General features: G+C 48.4%; 2 non-coding genes across 2 annotated transcripts; one reads left to right on the top strand and one right to left on the bottom strand.

The window, feature by feature from the left end:
- The first annotated feature begins 5,957 nt into the window (after positions 1 to 5,957).
- LOC127581914 (U1 spliceosomal RNA) lies at positions 5,958 to 6,117 on the top strand. Its single transcript, XR_007958039.1, has one exon. It is a non-coding gene; the product is annotated as a U1 spliceosomal RNA (small nuclear RNA).
- Positions 6,118 to 7,553: 1,436 nt separating this feature from the next.
- On the bottom strand, positions 7,554 to 7,627 carry trnan-guu (transfer RNA asparagine (anticodon GUU)). The gene has a single exon. It is a non-coding gene; the product is annotated as a tRNA-Asn (tRNA).
- Between the last annotated feature and the right edge of the window lie 1,302 nt (positions 7,628 to 8,929).

The following is an 8,929-nucleotide window of genomic DNA, read 5'->3' as shown; positions in this document are numbered from 1 at the left end:
GGTTATAGATTTTTTAATCTCCTCAGAACACGATCTGTGCCGATCACGAGGGGCCGAGCGGTCTGCTGCCGCTAACTCGCGTGAGGCTTCCTGGGTTCATTTAGTTCGTTCAGTGAGTGTAAAAGACATCCCATTGCAAATTCATTAATTATTATTCACTGTGGGCAGGTCACTGGATCAGGGAAGGAATTTCTGTCCCCCACCTATTCCCGGGAAAAAGTTTGAACGAATAAGTGCAGCTCCCTGCTGTCACTCTGTCCCAGATTCCCACGACAACCGAGGACACATCCCAGCATGTCCCAGGTGACGTGTTCACACCAAGTGACGTCAACTTGTTCACCCCCCCCCCCCTTCAGTCTGTGTTACCCTGTGGGATTTCTCCCCTCAGTCCCCCTCCGTTACCAGAGGAACTTTAACCTGCTCTTCTCTACTCACAGTCGTAGGGTTCTGCAGCACATAAACCGATACTTTGGCCCATCATGTCCATGCTGACTATCGTACCAATCCAGAATAAACTCTCCTGCAGCACTTAGTCCGTTGTCTTCAGTGCCTTGACGATTCCAGGGCTCGTCTGGATACTTGTCAAACACCGCGAGAGTCTCTGCCTCCAGCACCCACTCATAGGGGTGGGCTTCAGATTTCAACCACCCTCTTCGTGGGGAACTTCTTCCTCTGATGCCCTCGGTGAAAGGCATGTCTGCAATGGGGAGAGGTTCTTCACCATCTCCGCCCCAGATTATATGAGATAACTCTACAAGGTCCCCGTCACCCTCATCCTCTCCAATGAAAACACCACAATGTATTCAGTTCCTGCTCATAACTGAAGCGCTCCACCTCAGACATCATCCTGGTGATTCGCCCGCACCCTTTCTTGTCCATATAGGGCTTCCATCACTCCCTGTGCTCGACGAGAATATCTTACTTTTACGGCTGACCAGCCTGGATTTTTGTTTTGTTTCCCATCTTTTGTGTCTGTGTGCAAGAAGTCTGGATTCTCTCTTCAGTGATAAATTGCTGTTTACGACGTAGTAAATAGCAGAGAGCGGTTTCGATCCATCGACCTCTGGGTCATGGGCCCAGCCTGCTGCCACTACGCCACTCTGCTATTGGGTAAACATTGTGTGATGTTGCTGTGCTATGAATGTTCCGCCTTCTCTTCCATTATCTGTAGTTCTCGATTCTTTTCACAAGATCACAAGATCACAAGACAAGGGAGCAGAAGCAGTCCATTCGGCCCATCGAGTCTGCTCCAAGGAATGGGAAATAGAAATGAGAAATGGGGAATGGGGGAAGAAGAAGAAGAAGAAGAAGAAGAAGAAGAAGAAGAAGAAGAAGAAGAAGAAGAAAAACACTATTCTAATCCCAATTTCCGGCCTTATCCCCATATCCCTTGATATCCTGACTATTTAGATATCTATCTATCTCCTCCTTGAACGCCCCCACTGATCTGGCCTCCACTGCTGTACGCGGCAAGGAGGTCCACAAATTCACCACCCTCTGGCTAAAGAAATTTTTCCTCATCTCTGTTTTGAAACTGTACCCTCTAATTCTAAGAGTGTGCCCTCTGGTCCTGGACTCACCCACCAAGAGAAACAGCCTAGCCACATTTACTCTGTCCTTTCCTATCAATATTTTAAAGGTCGCTATGAGGTCCCCTCTCATTCTTCTGTACTCCAGTGAGTACAGTCCAAGAGCCGACAAACGCTTCTCATACGTAAGCCCTTTCACTCCTGGAATCATCCTCGTAAATCTCCTCTGAACCCTCTCCAACGTCAACACATCCTTCCTAAGATGTGGGGCCCAAAACTGCGCACAATATTCCAAATGAGGCCTCACTAGTGCCCCGTAGATCCTCTTCAACACGTCCTTACTTTTATACACTACACCTCTCGAAATGAATGCCAACATAGCATTCGCTTTCTTCACCACCGATCCGACCTGGTGGTTAACCTTTAAGGTATCCTGCACGAGTACCCCCAAGTCCCTTTGTACTCCCGTGCTTTGGATTTTCTCTCCTCCTAGATAATAATCTGCCCGCTTATTTCTGCTTCCAAAGTGTACAACTGCACATTTCCCTACATTGAATCTCATCTGCCATTTCCTTGCCCATTCTCCTAAACTGTCTAGGTCTCTCTGCAACCTTCCTATCGCTTCAATACTCCCTACTCCTCCCCCTATCTTGGTGTCATCCGCAAACTTAGCCACGAAACCATTTATTCCATCATCCAAATCGTTAATGTACAAGGTAAAAAGGAGCGGTCCCAACACCGACCCCTGCGGCACACCACTAGTAACCGGTAACCAACCAGAACGAGATCCTTTTATTTCCACTCTTTGTTTCCTGTCAACCAGCCAATGCTCCACACATTCTGTTATCCTACCCGTAATTCCATGACCTCTCATCTTATTAATCAGTCTCTTGTGAGGCACCTTATCAAAGGCCTTTTGAAAGTCTAAATACACAACATCTACCGCCTCTCCCTTATCCACCTTGCCTGTGCTTTCTTCAAAAAACTCCAATAGGTTGGTCAGGCAGGATCTTCCCTTCACAAAACCATGTTGGCTAGGACCTATCTTGCCTTGCGCCTCTTAGGTATTCCGTAACCCCGTCTTTGAGGATAGATTCTAATAACTGTCCCACCACTGACGTCAGACTAATAGGTCTGTAATTTCCTTTATGCTGCCTCCCACCTCTCATACAACGGAACTACATTTGCGACCCTCCAGTCCTCCGGAACCACGCCGGAATCTATCGATTTCTGGAAAATTATCGCCAATGCCTCCACTATCTCTGAAGCCACCTCCTTCAGAACCCGGGGATGCACCTCATCCGGTCCGGGAGACTTATCAGTCTTTAGCCCATTTAGTTTTCCTAGCACCTTTTCTCTAGTAATCTTAACTGAACTCAATTCTATTTCGTGAGACTCCTGACTAACCGGCACATTGCTGATGTCCTCCACGGTGAAGACCGATGCAAAAAATTCATTTAATTCCTCTGTCATCTCTCTATCGTCCATTATAATAGCTCCTGCACCGTTATCAATTGGTCCTATATCAACCCGTGTCTCTCTTTTACACCTTATGTATTTAAAAAAACTCTTAGCATCCTTTCGAATGTTATCCGCCAACTTCCTTTCATAATTCATCTTTTCTTTCCTAATGACCTTCCTAGTTTCTCTCTGCAGGTTTTTAAAAGCTTCCCAGTCTTCTGTTTTCCCACTAATTTTTGCTTCTTTGTACGCCACCCCTTTTGCTTTTATTTTAGCCTTCACCTCTCTCTTTATCCACATTTGTGCCTTTTTTCCATTAAAAACCTTTTTCCTTGGAATATATCTATCCTGCAATTTCCTTATTTCCTGTAGAAATTCCTTCCATTTCTCCTCTGCCGTCGCTCCAGCCAGCTTACTCTTCCAATCAATTAGGGCCAACTCCTCTCTCATACCATTGTAATTTCCTTTGTTCCACTGAATTATCGATACACCAGTTATCAGTTTCTCCTTCTCAAACTTGAAACTGAACTCAATCATATTGTGATCACTGGTTCGCAGTGGTTCCTTTACGGTTAGTTCCCTACTCACCTCCGGTTCATTACACAGCACCCAATCCAAAACAGCCGATCTCCTGGTGGGCTCTTCAACAAGTTGCTCTAGAGAAACGTCCCCTAGACATTCCACAAACTCACTCTCCTGAATACTACCGCCATTCTGGATTTCCCAGTCCACCTTCATGTTAAAATCCCCCATAATTATCTTCACATTGTCACTCTGGCATGCTTTTTCTATCTCAAACTGCAACTTATCGTCCACTTGCTGACTGCTATTAGGGGGGCCTATATATGACTGCTACTATTGTCCTTTTACCCTTGCTATTTCTTAGCTCCACCCACAAGGATTCCACCTCCTCTGACCCAATATCCTTCCTTTCTATTGATTTTATATCACTACTAACCATCATTTCCACACCTCCCCCTCTGCCTACCCGCCCATCCTTCCTATACACTGTGTACCCCTGGACATTCAGTTCCCAATCACATCCATCATAAAGCCATGACTCGGTGATTGCCACAATGTCGTATTTATTAACCTGTAGTTGTGCCACTACGTCATCTACTTTATTCCTAATGCTACGTGCTTTTAAATATAGTACGTTTAGTCCAGTATCTGCTATTAATTTTGTTGTACTTCTATGGTTCAGCAGATTATCCTGGCTTTCCACCTGTCTATCCTTCTTACCATCGTCACTACATACTACCTTAGACGTGTTCCTATATACCTCATCCCCTATCCTAACATTCTGTATCCTAACATCCTGACTTGTTGTACTTCTATTATTCAGCAAATTATCCTGACTTCTCACCTGCCTGTCCTTCTTGCCATCCTCATTGGACTTGTTTCTATAAACTCCCTCCTTTACCTTAGCATCTTGTAACCTAACATCCTGGTTTCCAGCCCCCTGCCAGATCAGTTTAAACCATCCCCTACAACTAAATCAAATATTCCCGCCAAGATATTGGAACCTCTGGAGTTTAGGTGCAACCCATCCTTAGCGAATAGGTCATGCCTCCCCCAAAAAAGGTCCCAATTATCAAAGATCTGAAGCCCTGCCCCCTGCACCAGTCACTCAGCCACGCATTCATCTGCCAGATCTTTCTATTCTTCCTATCATTGACACGTGGCACAGGTAGTAATCCTGAGATTACTACCCTTGAGGTCCTACTTCTCAACCTTCTCCCCAATGCCTTGTATTCCTCCTTCAGGACTTCTTCTCTTTTTCTACCTATGTCATTGATACCGACATGTACCAAGACTTCTGGCTGCTCACCCTCTCCCGTCAGAATATTCTGGACCCGGTCCGTGATATCCCATACCCTGGCGCCAGGGAGGCAACACACCATCCGAGACTCATTGTCGCTATCACAGAATCTGCTGTCCGTACCACTTACTATAGAATTCCCAATAACCACTGCATTTCGCTTCCTCCGCTGGACCACAATACCAGGCACGGTGCCACGGTCCCAGTTGCTGAGGTCTTCCTCTATCAGGTCATCCTCTCCAACCGAATCTAAAATGAGATATCGGTTTTTGAGGGGGACCGCCACAGAGGTGCTGTCTACAAACTCTTTATAACTCCTATCTATTTCCTGCTCGCTCTCCCTAACCAAACGAAGGTCATCGAGCTACAGCTCCAGACTCTCAATCCGTTCCTTGAGGAGCAGCATCTCGGTGCACTTTGCGCAGATGTAGTTATCGGGGAGTCTGGTAGTCTCCCAGGGTCCCCACATTTGACACTCCAAATATAAGACCAACCCTAGATGCATCTTGCTGAATACCACTGAGTTCAACAAATAAACTAATAACTTACCCCCTCTCTATTAGTCCCGCCTCTTTCCCAAGCCCGTTGAGCCAAAGCCCAACCCACTCTGCTCCGTCTCACTCCACTGCCCGCTCCGACGCTGCCCGTTAGATATGTTGGTCTGCTAGTTAAATCGCCCGCGCGCTTCCGAGTGACGTCACGCGCCTGCGCAGTCACTCGCCGCTACCCCGAACGCTAGAAAGAAAAAAAAATCGCTCCCCGTTAATTTCCGGCACTCTCCGCTCTCTGGTCGCCGACTTCCCTTTCTTTCCTGACATAACGCTTCTGCGCTTCCCCTGTCTCTCTGTCTTCCTTTCCCTGTTCCTTACTTCCTGCCCCATCCGGTCACTATCGCTGTGCTGTCTGTGCTCTCTCCCGGTCGGATGTCTCGTTTCTGACACTTCAGCAAAGGCTGTCTTTTTTTATTATTTCATTGACCCTGTTACTGCGGCCCTGCTGTCGAACATTCTGTTTATCCCGCCCTATGTGTTTTCCGTGTTCCGGATATAACCGTCGGCGAATTAACGGCGGCACCAATTCCCAGAGCAACGCTGCCAGACCGGGCAGTGACAAGTGGGGAGAAGCGGGGTGCTGCAGGGTCCAGTTTACTGATCTGGCAGAGGAGTGACGGAGATCACAAGGCTGATCTCCCGGGCTGAGGATCCCCACTGCACTCCAGGTGAGATGACTCCTGCTGTGTCCCAAATGTGGGACACTCGACTGTAAAATGTGTGGTGCTGGGGACGGTGTTCGCGGTCTCCCTGATCTTCAGTCAATCCTGGAATTACATTCAACTTGTTCTGACCTTATCCCCCGCATGTCCTTTGTCCCCTGTCGTAACGGAGACGTTCAGCGTTCAGAACTGGACTGAAGCTGCTGCCCGTCTCGTCAATTCTATCGGCTCCGCCTCTCCAAATGACTGTTCAGTCTCCTGATCTTTTACCTGCACAATCTGTTGCCCGCTCAGACCTCTGACCTGTGCTCTCTTCCGCCGAGGCTTTGTACCTATGCCGGCAAGGGCGAGTTTCTGACTCTCCCACATCGGTCGGTTTAGTAACAGGCCGGCGTGTGGCTATCCCACGCGTGCCCAGAGCCACGAGCTTCACTCTGGCCACTCTGGCACAAAACGACCATTCGTCATCCCCGGGATACTTTCTCCTCACCCCGTGTCTTTGCCAGTAAGGCTCAGATCCCGAAATCAATGTATCACTGAAAGGTTGATAATAACCAAAGAGGAGGATGTCTGGGAGATGGCCGGAAGATTGGAAGTGATTTATCATTAGACATCACTTTCCCAGCTCTCTGGGGTTCTGGACGACATCGCTTTTCTCCAGGAATTTCCGCGCATTATTCAACATTCAATATCAACAGCGTGGAGATGCCGCGGATTGATCCTGCGACCTCATGCATGCAAAGCATGCGCACTCCCACTGAGCTACATCGCGGATACAAGGGAGCAGTTTTTTACAGACAAGAGGTTGCAGATGCTGGAGTCTGGAGCAACCAGAAATCTGCTGGAGGGAATTAGCGGTCGAGCGGCATCTGTGGGAGGAAAGGAATTATCGACGTTTTATGTCGAAACCCTGCATCAGGACTGACGTGGGGACTTGATGCGGGATTTGACTGGAAACGTCGACAATTCTTTCCCCACACAGTCGCTGCTGGACCCGCTGAGTTCCCGCAGCAGATTGTTTGTTGTTGTCGCTTTGGAAGAAAGAATCCCCCCACACCCACCTCGCGGCGGACCCGTGTTTCTCCCGCTGGGCATAAATCATTGCTATTGAAACTTAATGATAGCTGCTGTGTCAGGCCATTCGGTTCCTCGTGTCCTTGGTCCCTCGTGACTGCGCCCCCGTCCAGTAAGTTCATGGTTGATCATCCAAGTTCACTTCCCTGTTCCATCTTTTCACCTCCCTCTGTTTAACGTCAGATATTATTCAGATTCGAATTGAATGATCAAAGCCCAGAAAACAAACAGATGAAGCACAACATTAGACCCAACCAGTTCCAGGGACGTTGCTTTACGAAACTCGCACATCCCGGTGAAAGGGAAGCGAAACATTCGGACTTCGGACGTGAGACCCCGCAGGAAGGGCTCCCACTGAACCCACTGTTGCAGCAGCAGGGATCGGCCGCCTCCGGACAGCGCAGTGTTACCCAGCTGACAATTACACGCACATCAAATGCTGCCGGATCGCCAGCGTCTCTGGGTGGGCTCGAACCACCAACCTTTCGGTTAACAGCCGAACGCCCTAACCGATTGCGCTACAGAGACACTCTGAAGGAAGCGGGAATAAATGGGCCGTTCTCGGCTTGGGAGACGGTGACCAAGGACCGGTGCCGGGACCAGGCTTTTCACAGCCTGCATCAATGGTTTGGATCAGAGTGTCACGGACAATATGAAGCAGAAAATGATGGAAACACTCTGCAGGTCGGACAGCATTTGTGGAGAGAGAAAAAAAGGTAGCGTTTAAGGTGGACGGATGAAGTGTCTTCGACCTTAAACGTTAACTCTGTTTCTCTCTCCACAGTTGCTGCTCGACCTGCTGAGTTTTCCAGCATTTTATGTTCTTACTTCAGCTTTCCAGCATCTGTAGTTTGTTTGACTTTCACGGACAATATGTCCAGGTTTTCTGATGACACAAAACCTGGTTTCAGTGCGGGCTGTGAAGAGGATGCGGAGAGGCCTCAGGGAGATATCGTCAGGCGAAGGGAATGGGCGTCGGTATGGCGGATGGGAAGTAATGTGCACCATTAGGAGGTGCTTTAGAGACAGGATTTTATTTAATTGTGCGCGACCGAAAGGTGTTGGTGTCCTCAGGATCCTGGGAGTCCTTGCACACAAAACACTGACCATTAACATACAGGGTCGGTGCGCAAGCAGGAATCAAAGGGTACGTCAGACTTTATTTCAGAGAGATTTGGTATCGGAGTAAACACGTCTCACTGGAATTACACAGGGCCCTGGTGAGACGGGACCATAATATTGTGACATACGAATCAGGAGCAAGAGTATGCCACTCGACCCCTCCGGTCAGCTCCTCCATTCCTTGAGACCACGGCTGATCTGATTGGATCCGGCCGGTGACCTTTCACCCCCTGCTGATTAACTATTTAACCACCTTTCCCTTTAAAATATTGACAGACTCTGCTTCCACCGCCCTTTGCGGAAGGGAGATCCAAAGTCTCCCGGCGTCCTGTGTTCAGGTGCGGCCCCTACCTGAGGAAGGATACACCTGTGACCGAGGGGGGCGCAGCAATGGTTTATCGGGTCTGTCCCGTGAGGAGAGGTTCAGCAGCGTGGGCCGACACTCTCTGGAATTCAGTAAGTAAAAGTGATCACATTCCTCCTCACACACCTTGGAACCACAGGTTCGGGATCGGAACCAAAGAGTGAACCTCAGTAATGAGACTGTTGGAGTGTTTCCTGTCTGGAAGGAGCAGGATGGAGCTGTTGGAAAGCTGTTCCATCCTGCTGATATGTACAGAGATCAATCTCCATGTCAACACATACCAACAACTGACATTTGGAAACATAAACAAGCAGCATCGTATCTGTTGTTAAATGACAGCAGGA

Source organism: Pristis pectinata, chromosome 22 (genome assembly GCF_009764475.1).
Source record: "Pristis pectinata isolate sPriPec2 chromosome 22, sPriPec2.1.pri, whole genome shotgun sequence".
Lineage (NCBI taxonomy): Eukaryota > Metazoa > Chordata > Chondrichthyes > Rhinopristiformes > Pristidae > Pristis > Pristis pectinata.
Note: the sequence above shows the minus strand (reverse complement) of the source record. Positions and strands in the feature narration are given on the sequence as shown.